Source organism: Falco cherrug, chromosome 5, assembly GCF_023634085.1.
Source record: "Falco cherrug isolate bFalChe1 chromosome 5, bFalChe1.pri, whole genome shotgun sequence".
NCBI classification, from domain to species: Eukaryota; Metazoa; Chordata; class Aves; order Falconiformes; family Falconidae; genus Falco; species Falco cherrug.
Genome location: NC_073701.1, coordinates 94,877,442 through 94,892,230, shown reverse-complemented (window position 1 = coordinate 94,892,230; position 14,789 = coordinate 94,877,442).

Here is a 14,789-nt window from a genome sequence, read left to right as displayed (position 1 = left end):
TTTCTGGGCTGAGATGGGGAACCGCTGAATTTTGGACTCGGCTGGTGACAAAATTTTAATAAATACACCCCATGCACAACTCCACTAGCGAAGGTGCCAGGAAGGAATTCTGTTGGTAGTTTTTACATTGCTCCGGTAGGCATCAAAAAGACACTACAAAGTTGTTCTACCTGCTTTCTGGGCTGAGATGGGGAACCGCTGAATTTTGGACTCGGCTGTTGACAAAATGTTCCAAACACACCCCATGCACAACTCCACGGGGAAGGTGCCAGAGAGGAGTTCTCCTGGAAGTTTTTACATTGCTCCGGTAGGCATCTGAAAGACACCACAAAAGTTGTTCTACCTGCTTTCTGGGCTGAGATGGGGAACCGCTGAATTTTGGAGTCGGCCGGTGACAAAATGTTCCAAACACACCCCATGCACAACTCCACCGGGGAAGGTGCCAGACAGGAGTTCTCTTAATAGTTTTTACACTACCTTGGTAGGTATCTGAAAGACACCACAAAAGTTGTTCTACCTGCTTTCTGGGCTGAGATGGGGAACCGCTGAATTTTGGACTCGGCCAGTGACAAAATGTTCCAAACACTCCCCCTGCACAACTCCACCGGGGAAGGTGCCAGGAAGGAATTCTGTTGGAAGTTTTTACACTACCTTGGTAGGCACCTGAAAGACACCACAAAAGTTGTTCTACCTGCTTTCTGGGCTGAGATGGGGAACCGCTGAATTTTGGACTCGGCTGGTGACAAAATTTTAATAAATACACCCCATGCACAACTCCACTAGCGAAGGTGCCAGGAAGGAATTCTGTTGGTAGTTTTTACATTGCTCCGGTAGGCATCAAAAAGACACTACAAAAGTTGTTCTACCTGCTTTCTGGGCTGAGATGGGGAACATCTAAATTTTGGACTCGGCTGGTGACAAAATTTTAATAAATACACCCCATGCACAACTCCACTAGCGAAGGTGCCAGGAAGGAATTCTCTTGGTAGTTTTTACATTGCTCCGGTAGGCATCAAAAAGACACTACAAAAGTTGTTCTACCTGCTTTCTGGGCTGAGATGGGGAACCGCTGAATTTTGGACTCGGCTGGTGACAAAATTTTAATAAATACACCCCATGCACAACTCCACTAGCGAAGGTGCCAGACAGGAATTCTGTTGGTAGTTTTTACATTGCTCCGGTAGGCATCAAAAAGACACTACAAAGTTGTTCTACCTGCTTTCTGGGCTGAGATGGGGAACCGCTGAATTTTGGACTCGGCTGTTGACAAAATGTTCCAAACACACCCCATGCACAACTCCACGGGGAAGGTGCCAGAGAGGAGTTCTCCTGGTAGTTTTTACATTGCTCCGGTAGGCATCTGAAAGACACCACAAAAGTTGTTCTACCTGCTTTCTGGGCTGGGATGGGGAACCGCTGAATTTTGGAGTCGGCCGGTGACAAAATGTTCCAAACACACCCCATGCACAACTCCACCGGGGAAGGTGCCAGACAAGAGTTCTCTTAGTAGTTTTTACACTACCTTGGTAGGCAGCTGAAAGGCACCACAAAAGTTGTTCTCCCTGCCTTCTGGGCTGAGATGGGGAACCGCTGAATTTTGGACTCGGCTGGTGACAAAATGTTCCAAACACACCCCATGCACAACTCCACCGGGGAAGGTGCCAGGAACGAGTTCTGTTGGAAGTTTTTACACTACCTTGGTAGGCACCTGAAAGACACCACAAAAGTTGTTCTACCTGCTTTCTGGGCTGAGATGGGGAACAGCTGAATTTTGGAGTCGGCTGGTGACAAAATGTTCCAAACACACCCCCTGCACAACTCCACCGGGGAATGTGCCAGACAAGAGTTCTCCTGGTAGTTTTTACACTACCTTGGTAGGCACCTGAAAGACACCACAAAAGTTGTTCTACCTGCTTTCTGGGCTGAGATGGGGAACAGCTGAATTTTGGAGTCGGCTGGTGACAAAATTTTAATAAATACACCCCATGCACAACTCCACCGGGGAAGGTGCCAGGAAGGAATTCTGTTGGTAGTTTTTACATTGCTCCGGTAGGCATCAAAAAGACACTACAAAAGTTGTTCTACCTGCTTTCTGGGCTGAGATGGGGAACCGCTGAATTTTGGACTCGGCCGGTGACAAAATGTTCCAAACACACCCCCTGCACAACTCCACCGGGGAAGGTGCCAGAGAGGAGTTCTCCTGGTAGTTTTTACATTGCTCCGGTAGGCATCTGAAAGACACCACAAAAGTTGTTCTACCTGCTTTCTGGGCTGAGATGGGGAACCGCTGAATTTTGGAGTCGGCTGGTGACAAAATGTTCCAAACACACCCCCTGCACAACTCCACCGGGGAAGGTGCCAGACAGGAGTTCTTTTGGTAGTTTTTACACTACCTTGGTAGGCATTTGAAAGACACCACAAAAGTTGTTTTACCTGCTTTCTGGGCTGAGATGGGGAACAGCTGAATTTTGGACTCGGCTGGTGACGAAATGTTCCAAACACACCCCATGCACAACTCCACCAGGGAAGGTCCAGACAAGAGTTCTTCTGGTAGTTTTTACACTACCTTGGTAGTCACCTGAAAGACACCACAAAAGTTGTTTTACCTGCTTTCTGGGCTGAGATGGGGAACAGCTGAATTTTGGACTCGGCTGGTGACAAAATTTTAATAAATACACCCCATGCACAACTCCACTAGCGTAGGTGCCAGGAAGGAATTCTGTTAGTAGTTTTTACATTGCTCCGGTAGGCATCAAAAAGACACTACAAAAGTTGTTCTACCTGCTTTCTGGGCTGAGATGGGGAACCGCTGAATTTTGGAGTCGGCTGGTGACAAAATGTTCCAAACACACCCCCTGCACAACTCCACCGGGGAAGGTGCCAGACAGGAGTTCTCCTGGTAGTTTTTACATTGCTCCGGTAGGCATCTGAAAGACACCACAAAAGTTGTTCTACCTGCTTTCTGGGCTGAGATGGGGAACCGCTGAATTTTGGACTCGGCTGGTGACAAAATTTTAATAAATACACCCCATGCACAACTCCACTAGCGAAGGTGCCAGGAAGGAATTCTGTTGGTAGTTTTTACATTGCTCCGGTAGGCATCAAAAAGACACCACAAAAGTTGTTCTACCTGCTTTCTGGGCTGAGATGGGGAACCGCTGAATTTTGGACTCGGCTGGTGACAAAATGTTCCAAACACACCCCATGCACAACTCCACCGGGGAAGGTGCCAGACAGGAGTTCTGTTGGAAGTTTTTACATTGCTCCGGTAGGCATCTGAAAGACACCACAAAAGTTGTTCTACCTGCTTTCTGGGCTGAGATGGGGAACCGCTGAATTTTGGAGTCGGCTGGTGACAAAATGTTCCAAACACACCCCATGCACAACTCCACCGGGGAAGGTGCCAGACAGGAGTTCTCTTAATAGTTTTTACACTACCTTGGTAGGCATCTGAAAGACACCACAAAAGTTGTTCTACCTGCTTTCTGGGCTGAGATGGGGAACAGCTGAATTTTGGACTCGGCTGGTGACAAAATTTTAATAAATACACCCCATGCACAACTCCACCGGGGAAGGTGCCAGGAAGGAATTCTGTGGGTAGTTTTTACATTGCTCCGGTAGGCATCAAAAAGACACCACAAAAGTTGTTCTACCTACTTTCTGGGCTGAGATGGGGAACCGCTGAATTTTGGACTCGGCCGGTGACAAAATGTTCCAAACACACCCCATGCACAACTCCACCGGGGAAGGTGCCAGACAGGAGTTCTCTTAATAGTTTTTACACTACCTTGGTAGGCAGCTGAAAGACACCACAAAAGTTGTTCTACCTGCTTTCTGGGCTGAGAAGGGGAACCGCTGAATTTTGGACTCGGCTGGTGACAAAATGTTCCAAACACACCCCCTGCACAACTCCACCGGGGAAGGTGCCAGACAGGAGTTCTCCTGGTAGTTTTTACACTACCTTGGTAGGCAGCTGAAAGGCACCACAAAAGTTGTTCTACCTGCTTTCTGGGCTGAGATGGGGAACCGCTGAATTTTGGACTCGGCTGGTGACAAAATGTTCCAAACACACCCCCTGCACAACTCCACCGGGGAAGGTGCCAGACAGGAGTTCTCTTAGTAGTTTTTACACTACCTTGGTAGGCACCTGAAAGACACCACAAAAGTTGTTTTACCTGCTTTCTGGGCTGAGATGGGGAACCGCTGAATTTTGGAGTCGGCCGGTGACAAAATGTTCCAAACACAGCCCATGCACAACTCCACCGGGGAAGGTGCCAGACAAGAGTTCTCTTAGTAGTTTTTACACTACCTTGGTAGGCATCTGAAAGACACCACAAAAGTTGTTCTACCTGCTTTCTGGGCTGAGATGGGGAACAGCTGAATTTTGGAGTCGGCTGGTGACAAAGTTTTAATAAATACACCCCATGCACAACTCCACCGGGGAAGGTGCCAGGAAGGAATTCTGTTGGTAGTTTTTACATTGCTCCGGTAGGCATCAAAAAGACACTACAAAAGTTGTTCTACCTGCTTTCTGGGCTGAGATGGGGAACCGCTGAATTTTGGACTCGGCCGGTGACAATATGTTCCAAACACACCCCCTGCACAACTCCACTAGCGAAGGTGCCAGAGAGGAGTTCTCCTGGTAGTTTTTACACTGCTCCGGTAGGCATCTGAAAGACACCACAAAAGTTGTTCTACCTGCTTTCTGGGCTGAGATGGGGAACCGCTGAATTTTGGAGTCGGCTGGTGACAAAATGTTCCAAACACACCCCCTGCACAACTCCACCGGGGAAGGTGCCAGACAGGAGTTCTCTTAGTAGTTTTTACACTACCATGGTAGGCAGCTGAAAGGCACCACAAAAGTTGTTCTACCTGCTTTCTGGGCTGAGATGGGGAACCGCTGAATTTTGGACTCGGCTGGTGACAAAATGTTCCAAACACACCCCCTGCACAACTCCACCGGGGAAGGTGCCAGAGAGGAGTTCTCCTGGTAGTTTTTACATTGCTCCGGTAGGCATCTGAAAGACACCACAAAAGTTGTTCTACCTGCTTTCTGGGCTGAGATGGGGAACCGCTGAATTTTGGACTCGGCCGGTGACAAAATGTTCCAAACACACCCCATGCACAACTCCACCGGGGAAGGTGCCAGACAGGAGTTCTCTTAATAGTTTTTACACTACCTTGGTAGGCATCTGAAAGACACCACAAAAGTTGTTCTACCTGCTTTCTGGGCTGAGATGGGGAGCAGCTGAATTTTGGAGTCGGCTGGTGACAAAATTTTAATAAATACACCCCATGCACAACTCCACTAGCGAAGGTGCCAGGAAGGAATTCTGTGGGTAGTTTTTACATTGCTCCGGTAGGCATCAAAAAGACACCACAAAAGTTGTTCTACCTACTTTCTGGGCTGAGATGGGGAACCGCTGAATTTTGGACTCGGCTGGTGACAAAATGTTCCAAACACACCCCCTGCACAACTCCACCGGGGAAGGTGCCAGACAGGAGTTCTCTTAATAGTTTTTACACTACCTTGGTAGGCATCTGAAAGACACCACAAAAGTTGTTCTACCTGCTTTCTGGGCTGAGATGGGGAACAGCTGAATTTTGGACTCGGCTGGTGACAAAATTTTAATAAATACACCCCATGCACAACTCCACTAGCGAAGGTGCCAGGAAGGAATTCTGTTGGTAGTTTTTACATTGCTCCGGTAGGCATCAAAAAGACACCACAAAAGTTGTTCTACCTGCTTTCTGGGCTGAGATGGGGAACAGCTGAATTTTGGACTCGGCTGGTGACAAAATGTTCCAAACACACCCCATGCACAACTCCACCGGGGAAGGTGCCAGACAGGAGTTCTCTTAGTAGTTTTTACACTACCATGGTAGGCAGCTGAAAGGCACCACAAAAGTTGTTCTACCTGCTTTCTGGGCTGAGATGGGGAAGCGCTGAATTTTGGACTCGGCTGGTGACAAAATGTTCCAAACACACCCCCTGCACAACTCCACCGGGGAAGGTGCCAGAGAGGAGTTCTCCTGGTAGTTTTTACATTGCTCCGGTAGGCATCTGAAAGACACCACAAAAGTTGTTCTACCTGCTTTCTGGGCTGAGATGGGGAACCGCTGAATTTTGGACTCGGCCGGTGACAAAATGTTCCAAACACACCCCATGCACAACTCCACCGGGGAAGGTGCCAGACAGGAGTTCTCTTAATAGTTTTTACACTACCTTGGTAGGCATCTGAAAGACACCACAAAAGTTGTTCTACCTGCTTTCTGGGCTGAGATGGGGAGCAGCTGAATTTTGGAGTCGGCTGGTGACAAAATTTTAATAAATACACCCCATGCACAACTCCACTAGCGAAGGTGCCAGGAAGGAATTCTGTTGGTAGTTTTTACATTGCTCCGGTAGGCATCAAAAAGACACCACAAAAGTTGTTCTACCTGCTTTCTGGGCTGAGATGGGGAACCGCTGAATTTTGGACTCGTCTGGTGACAAAATGTTCCAAACACAGCCCATGCACAACTCCACCGGGGAAGGTGCCAGACAAGAGTTCTCCTAGTAGTTTTTACACTACCTTGGTAGGCAGCTGAAAGGCACCACAAAAGTTGTTCTACCTGCCTTCTGGGCTGAGATGGGGAACCGCTGAATTTTGGACTCGGCTGGTGACAAAATGTTCCAAACACACCCCATGCACAACTCCACCGGGGAAGGTGCCAGGAACGAGTTCTGTTGGAAGTTTTTACACTACCTTGGTAGGCACCTCAAAGACACCACAAAAGTTGTTCTACCTGCTTTCTGGGCTGAGATGGGGAACCGCTGAATTTTGGACTCGGCCGGTGACAAAATGTTCCAAACACACCCCATGCACAACTCCACCGGGGAAGGTGCCAGACAGGAGTTCTCTTAATAGTTTTTACACTACCTTGGTAGGCATCTGAAAGACACCACAAAAGTTGTTCTACCTGCTTTCTGGGCTGAGATGGGGAACAGCTGAATTTTGGACTCGGCTGGTGACAAAATTTTAATAAATACACCCCATGCACAACTCCACTAGCGAAGGTGCCAGGAAGGAATTCTGTTGGTAGTTTTTACATTGCTCCGGTAGGCATCAAAAAGACACCACAAAAGTTGTTCTACCTGCTTTCTGGGCTGAGATGGGGAGCAGCTGAATTTTGGACTCGGCTGGTGACAAAATGTTCCAAACACACCCCATGCACAACTCCACCGGGGAAGGTGCCAGAAAGGAGTTCTCCTGGTAGTTTTTACACTACCTTGGTAGGCATTTGAAAGACACCACAAAAGTTGTTTTACCTGCTTTCTGGGCTGAGATGGGGAACAGCTGAATTTTGGACTCGGCTGGTGACGAAATGTTCCAAACACACCCCATGCATAACTCCACCAGGGAAGGTCCAGACAAGAGTTCTCCTGGTAGTTTTTACACTACCTTGGTAGGCACCTGAAAGACACCACAAAAGTTGTTTTACCTGCTTTCTGGGCTGAGATGGGGAACCGCTGAATTTTGGAGTCGGCTGGTGACAAAATTTTAATAAATACACCCCATGCACAACTCCACTAGCGAAGGTGCCAGGAAGGAATTCTGTTGGTAGTTTTTACATTGCTCCGGTAGGCATCAAAAAGACACTACAAAAGTTGTTCTACCTGCTTTCTTGGCTGAGATGGGGAACCGCTGAATTTTGGACTCGGCTGGTGACAAAATGTTCCAAACACACCCCCTGCACAACTCCACCGGGGAAGGTGCCAGACAGGAGTTCTCCTGGTAGTTTTTACATTGCTCCGGTAGGCATCTGAAAGACACCACAAAAGTTGTTCTACCTGCTTTCTGGGCTGAGATGGGGAACCGCTGAATTTTGGACTCGGCTGGTGACAAAATTTTAATAAATACACCCCATGCACAACTCCACTAGCGAAGGTGCCAGGAAGGAATTCTGTTGGTAGTTTTTACATTGCTCCGGTAGGCATCAAAAAGACACCACAAAAGTTGTTCTACCTGCTTTCTGGGCTGAGATGGGGAACCGCTGAATTTTGGACTCGGCTGGTGACAAAATGTTCCAAACACACCCCATGCACAACTCCACCGGGGAAGGTGCCAGACAAGAGTTCTCCTAGTAGTTTTTACACTACCTTGGTAGGCATTTGAAAGGCACCACAAAAGTTGTTCTACCTGCCTTCTGGGCTGAGATGGGGAACCGCTGAATTTTGGACTCGGCTGGTGACAAAATGTTCCAAACACACCCCATGCACAACTCCACCGGGGAAGGTGCCAGGAACGAGTTCTGTTGGAAGTTTTTACACTACCTTGGTAGGCACCTCAAAGACACCACAAAAGTTGTTCTACCTGCTTTCTGGGCTGAGATGGGGAACCGCTGAATTTTGGAGTCGGCCGGTGACAAAATGTTCCAAACACACCCCATGCACAACTCCACCGGGGAAGGTGCCAGACTGGAGTTCTCTTGGTAGTTTTTACACTACCTTGGTAGGCATCTGAAAGACACCACAAAAGTTGTTCTACCTGCTTTCTGGGCTGAGATGGGGAACAGCTGAATTTTGGAGTCGGCTGGTGACAAAATGTTCCAAACACACCCCCTGCACAACTCCACCGGGGAAGGTGCCAGACAAGAGTTCTCCTGGTAGTTTTTACACTACCTTGGTAGGCACCTGAAAGACACCACAAAAGTTGTTTTACCTGCTTTCTGGGCTGAGATGGGGAGCAGCTGAATTTTGGAGTCGGCTGGTGACAAAATTTTAATAAATACACCCCATGCACAACTCCACCGGGGAAGGTGCCAGGAAGGAATTCTGTTGGTAGTTTTTACATTGCTCCGGTAGGCATCTGAAAGACACCATAAAAGTTGTTCTACCTGCTTTCTGGGCTGAGATGGGGAGCAGCTGAATTTTGGACTCGGCTGGTGACAAAATGTTCCAAACACACCCCATGCACAACTCCACCGGGGAAGGTGCCAGAAAGGAGTTCTCCTGGTAGTTTTTACACTACCTTGGTAGGCATTTGAAAGACACCACAAAAGTTGTTTTACCTGCTTTCTGGGCTGAGATGGGGAACAGCTGAATTTTGGACTCGGCTGGTGACGAAATGTTCCAAACACACCCCATGCACAACTCCACCAGGGAAGGTCCAGACAAGAGTTCTCCTGGTAGTTTTTACACTACCTTGGTAGGCACCTGAAAGACACCACAAAAGTTGTTTTACCTGCTTTCTGGGCTGAGATGGGGAACAGCTGAATTTTGGAGTCGGCTGGTGACAAAATTTTAATAAATACACCCCATGCACAACTCCACTAGCGTAGGTGCCAGGAAGGAATTCTGTTGGTAGTTTTTACATTGCTCCGGTAGGCATCAAAAAGACACTACAAAAGTTGTTCTACCTGCTTTCTTGGCTGAGATGGGGAACCGCTGAATTTTGGACTCAGCTGGTGACAAAATGTTCCAAACACACCCCCTGCACAACTCCACCGGGGAAGGTGCCAGACAGGAGTTCTCCTGGTAGTTTTTACATTGCTCCGGTAGGCATCTGAAAGACACCACAAAAGTTGTTCTACCTGCTTTCTGGGCTGAGATGGGGAACCGCTGAATTTTGGACTCGGCTGGTGACAAAATTTTAATAAATACACCCCATGCACAACTCCACTAGCGAAGGTGCCAGGAAGGAATTCTGTTGGTAGTTTTTACATTGCTCCGGTAGGCATCAAAAAGACACCACAAAAGTTGTTCTACCTGCTTTCTGGGCTGAGATGGGGAACCGCTGAATTTTGGACTCGGCTGGTGACAAAATGTTCCAAACACACCCCATGCACAACTCCACCGGGGAAGGTGCCAGGAACGAGTTCTGTTGGAAGTTTTTACACTACCTTGGTAGGCACCTGAAAGACACCACAAAAGTTGTTCTACCTGCTTTCTGGGCTGAGATGGGGAACCGCTGAATTTTGGAGTCGGCCGGTGACAAAATGTTCCAAACACACCCCATGCACAACTCCACCGGGGAAGGTGCCAGACTGGAGTTCTCTTAATAGTTTTTACACTACCTTGGTAGGCATCTGAAAGACACCACAAAAGTTGTTCTACCTGCTTTCTGGGCTGAGATGGGGAACAGCTGAATTTTGGAGTCGGCTGGTGACAAAATGTTCCAAACACACCCCCTGCACAACTCCACCGGGGAAGGTGCCAGACAAGAGTTCTCCTGGTAGTTTTTACACTACCTTGGTAGGCAGCTGAAAGACACCACAAAAGTTGTTTTACCTGCTTTCTGGGCTGAGATGGGGAGCAGCTGAATTTTGGAGTCGGCTGGTGACAAAATTTTAATAAATAAACCCCATGCACAACTCCACCGGGGAAGGTGCCAGGAAGGAATTCTGTTGGTAGTTTTTACATTGCTCCGGTAGGCATCAAAAAGACACTACAAAAGTTGTTCTACCTGCTTTCTGGGCTGAGATGGGGAACCACTGAATTTTGGAGTCGGCTGGTGACAAAATGTTCCAAACACACCCCCTGCACAACTCCACCGGGGAAGGTGCCAGACAGGAGTTCTCTTAGTAGTTTTTACACTACCATGGTAGGCAGCTGAAAGGCACCACAAAAGTTGTTCTACCTGCTTTCTGGGCTGAGATGGGGAACCGCTGAATTTTGGACTCGGCTGGTGACAAAATGTTCCAAACACACCCCATGCACAACTCCACCGGGGAAGGTGCCAGACAGGAGTTCTCTTGCTAGTTTTTACACTACCTTGGTAGGCATCTGAAAGACACCACAAAAGTTGTTCTACCTGCTTTCTGGGCTGAGATGGGGAACAGCTGAATTTTGGACTCGGCTGGTGACAAAATGTTAATAAATAGACACCCCATGCACAACTCCACCGGGGAAGGTGCCAGGAAGGAATTCTGTGGGTAGTTTTTACATTGCTCCGGTAGGCATCAAAAAGACACCACAAAAGTTGTTCTACCTACTTTCTGGGCTGAGATGGGGAACCGCTGAATTTTGGACTCGGCCGGTGACAAAATGTTCCAAACACACCCCATGCACAACTCCACCGGGGAAGGTGCCAGACAGGAGTTCTCTTAATAGTTTTTACACTACCTTGGTAGGCATCTGAAAGACACCACAAAAGTTGTTCTACCTGCTTTCTGGGCTGAGATGGGGAACAGCTGAATTTTGGACTCGGCTGGTGACAAAATGTTCCAAACACACCCCCTGCACAACTCCACCGGGGAAGGTGCCAGACAGGAGTTCTCCTGGTAGTTTTTACACTACCTTGGTAGGCACCTGAAAGGCACCACAAAAGTTGTTCTACCTGCTTTATGGGCTGAGATGGGGAACCGCTGAATTTTGGACTCGGCTGGTGACGAAATGTTCCAAACACACCCCCTGCACAACTCCACCGGGGAAGGTGCCAGACAGGAGTTCTCTTAGTAGTTTTTACACTACCTTGGTAGGCACCTGAAAGACACCACAAAAGTTGTTTTACCTGCTTTCTGGGCTGAGATGGGGAACCGCTGAATTTTGGAGTCGGCCGGTGACAAAATGTTCCAAACACAGCCCATGCACAACTCCACCGGGGAAGGTGCCAGACAAGAGTTCTCTTAGTAGTTTTTACACTACCTTGGTAGGCATCTGAAAGACACCACAAAAGTTGTTCTACCTGCTTTCTGGGCTGAGATGGGGAACCGCTGAATTTTGGAGTCGGCTGGTGACAAAATGTTCCAAACACACCCCCTGCACAACTCCACCGGGGAAGGTGCCAGACAGGAGTTCTGTTGGTAGTTTTTACACTACCTTGGTAGGCACCTGAAAGGCACCACAAAAGTTGTTCTACCTGCTTTATGGGCTGAGATGGGGAACCGCTGAATTTTGGAGTCGGCTGGTGACGAAATGTTCCAAAAACACCCCATGCACAACTCCACCGGGGAAGGTGCCAGAAAGGAGTTCTCCTGGTAGTTTTTACACTACCTTGGTAGGCACCTGAAAGACACCACAAAAGTTTTTTCTTCCTGCTTTCTGGGCTGAGATGGGGAACCGCTGAATTTTGGACTCGGCTGGTGACAAAATTTTAATAAATACACCCCATGCACAACTCCACTAGCGAAGGTGCCAGGAAGGAATTCTGTTGGTAGTTTTTACATTGCTCCGGTAGGCATCAAAAAGACACTACAAAAGTTGTTCTACCTGCTTTCTGGGCTGAGATGGGGATCCGCTGAATTTTGGACTCGGCTGGTGACAAAATGTTCCAAACACACCCCCTGCACAACTCCACCGGGGAAGGTGCCAGACAGGAATTCTGTTGGAAGTTTTTACACTACCTTGGTAGGCACCTGAAAGACACCACAAAAGTTGTTTTACCTGCTTTCTGGGCTGAGATGGGGAACCGCTGAATTTTGGACTCGGCTGGTGACAAAATGTTCCAAACACACCCCATGCACAACTCCACCGGGGAAGGTGCCAGACAGGAGTTCTCCTGGTAGTTTTTACATTGCTCCGGTAGGCATCTGAAAGACACCACAAAAGTTGTTCTACCTGCTTTCTGGGCTGAGATGGGGAACCGCTGAATTTTGGACTCGGCTGGTGACAAAATTTTAATAAATACACCCCATGCACAACTCCACCGGGGAATGTGCCAGACAAGAGTTCTGTTGGAAGTTTTTACATTGCTCCGGTAGGCATCAAAAAGACACCACAAAAGTTGTTCTACCTGCTTTCTGGGCTGAGATGGGGAACCGCTGAATTTTGGACTCGGCTGGTGACAAAATGTTCCAAACACACCCCATGCACAACTCCACCGGGGAAGGTGCCAGACAAGAGTTCTCTTAGTAGTTTTTACACTACCTTGGTAGGCAGCTGAAAGGCACCACAAAAGTTGTTCTACCTGCCTTCTGGGCTGAGATGGGGAACCGCTGAATTTTGGACTCGGCTGGTGACAAAATGTTCCAAACACACCCCATGCACAACTCCACCGGGGAAGGTGCCAGGAACGAGTTCTGTTGGAAGTTTTTACACTACCTTGGTAGGCACCTGAAAGACACCACAAAAGTTGTTTTACCTGCTTTCTGGGCTGAGATGGGGAACAGCTGAATTTTGGAGTCGGCCGGTGACAAAATGTTCCAAACACACCCCATGCACAACTCCACCGGGGAAGGTGCCAGACTGGAGTTCTCTTAATAGTTTTTACACTACCTTGGTAGGCATCTGAAAGGCACCACAAAAGTTGTTCTACCTGCTTTCTGGGCTGAGATGGGGAACAGCTGAATTTTGGAGTAGGCTGGTGACAAAATGTTCCAAACACACCCCATGCACAACTCCACTAGCGAAGGTGCCAGACAAGAGTTCTCCTGGTAGTTTTTACACTACCTTGGTAGGCACCTGAAAGACACCACAAAAGTTGTTTTACCTGCTTTCTGGGCTGAGATGGGGAGCAGCTGACTTTTGGAGTCGGCTGGTGACAAAATTTTAATAAATACACCCCATGCACAATTCCACCGGGGAAGGTGCCAGGAAGGAATTCTGTTGGTAGTTTTTACATTGCTCCGGTAGGCATCAAAAAGACACTACAAAAGTTGATCTACCTGCTTTCTGGGCTGAGATGGGGAACCGCTGAATTTTGGACTCGGCCGGTGACAAAATGTTCCAAACACACCCCATGCACAACTCCACCGGGGAAGGTGCCAGAGAGGAGTTCTCCTGGTAGTTTTTACATTGCTCCGGTAGGCATCTGAAAGACACCACAAAAGTTGTTCTACCTGCTTTCTGGGCTGAGATGGGGAACCGCTGAATTTTGGAGTCGGCTGGTGACAAAATGTTCCAAACACACCCCCTGCACAACTCCACCGGGGAAGGTGCCAGACAGGAGTTCTCTTAGTAGTTTTTACACTACCATGGTAGGCAGCTGAAAGGCACCACAAAAGTTGTTCTACCTGCTTTATGGGCTGAGATGGGGAACCGCTGAATTTTGGACTCGGCTGGTGACAAAATGTTCCAAACACACCCCATGTACAACTCCACCGGGGAAGGTGCCAGGAACGAGTTCTGTTGGAAGTTTTTACATTGCTCCGGTAGGCATCTGAAAGACACCACAAAAGTTGTTCTACCTGCTTTCTGGGCTGAGATGGGGAACAGCTGAATTTTGGACTCGGCTGGTGACAAAATTTTAATAAATACACCCCATGCACAACTCCACCGGGGAAGGTGCCAGGAAGGAATTCTGTGGGTAGTTTTTACATTGCTCCGGTAGGCATCAAAAAGACACCACAAAAGTTGTTCTACCTACTTTCTGGGCTGAGATGGGGAGCAGCTGAATTTTGGAGTCGGCTGGTGACAAAATGTTCCAAACACACCCCATGCACAACTCCACCGGGGAAGGTGCCAGAGAGGAGTTCTCTTAATAGTTTTTACACTACCTTGGTAGGCATCTGAAAGACACCACAAAAGTTGTTCTACCTGCTTTCTGGGCTGAGATGGGGAACAGCTGAATTTTGGAGTCGGCTGGTGACAAAATGTTCCAAACACACCCCCTGCACAACTCCACCGGGGAAGGTGCCAGACAGGAGTTCTCCTGGTAGTTTTTACACTACCTTGGTAGGCACCTGAAAGGCACCACAAAAGTTGTTCTACCTGCTTTCTGGGCTGAGATGGGGAACCGCTGAATTTTGGACTCGGCTGGTGACAAAATGTTCCAAACACACCCCCTGCACAACTCCACCGGGGAAGGTGCCAGACAGGAGTTCTCTTAGTAGTTTTTACACTACCTTGGTAGGCACCTGAAAGACAC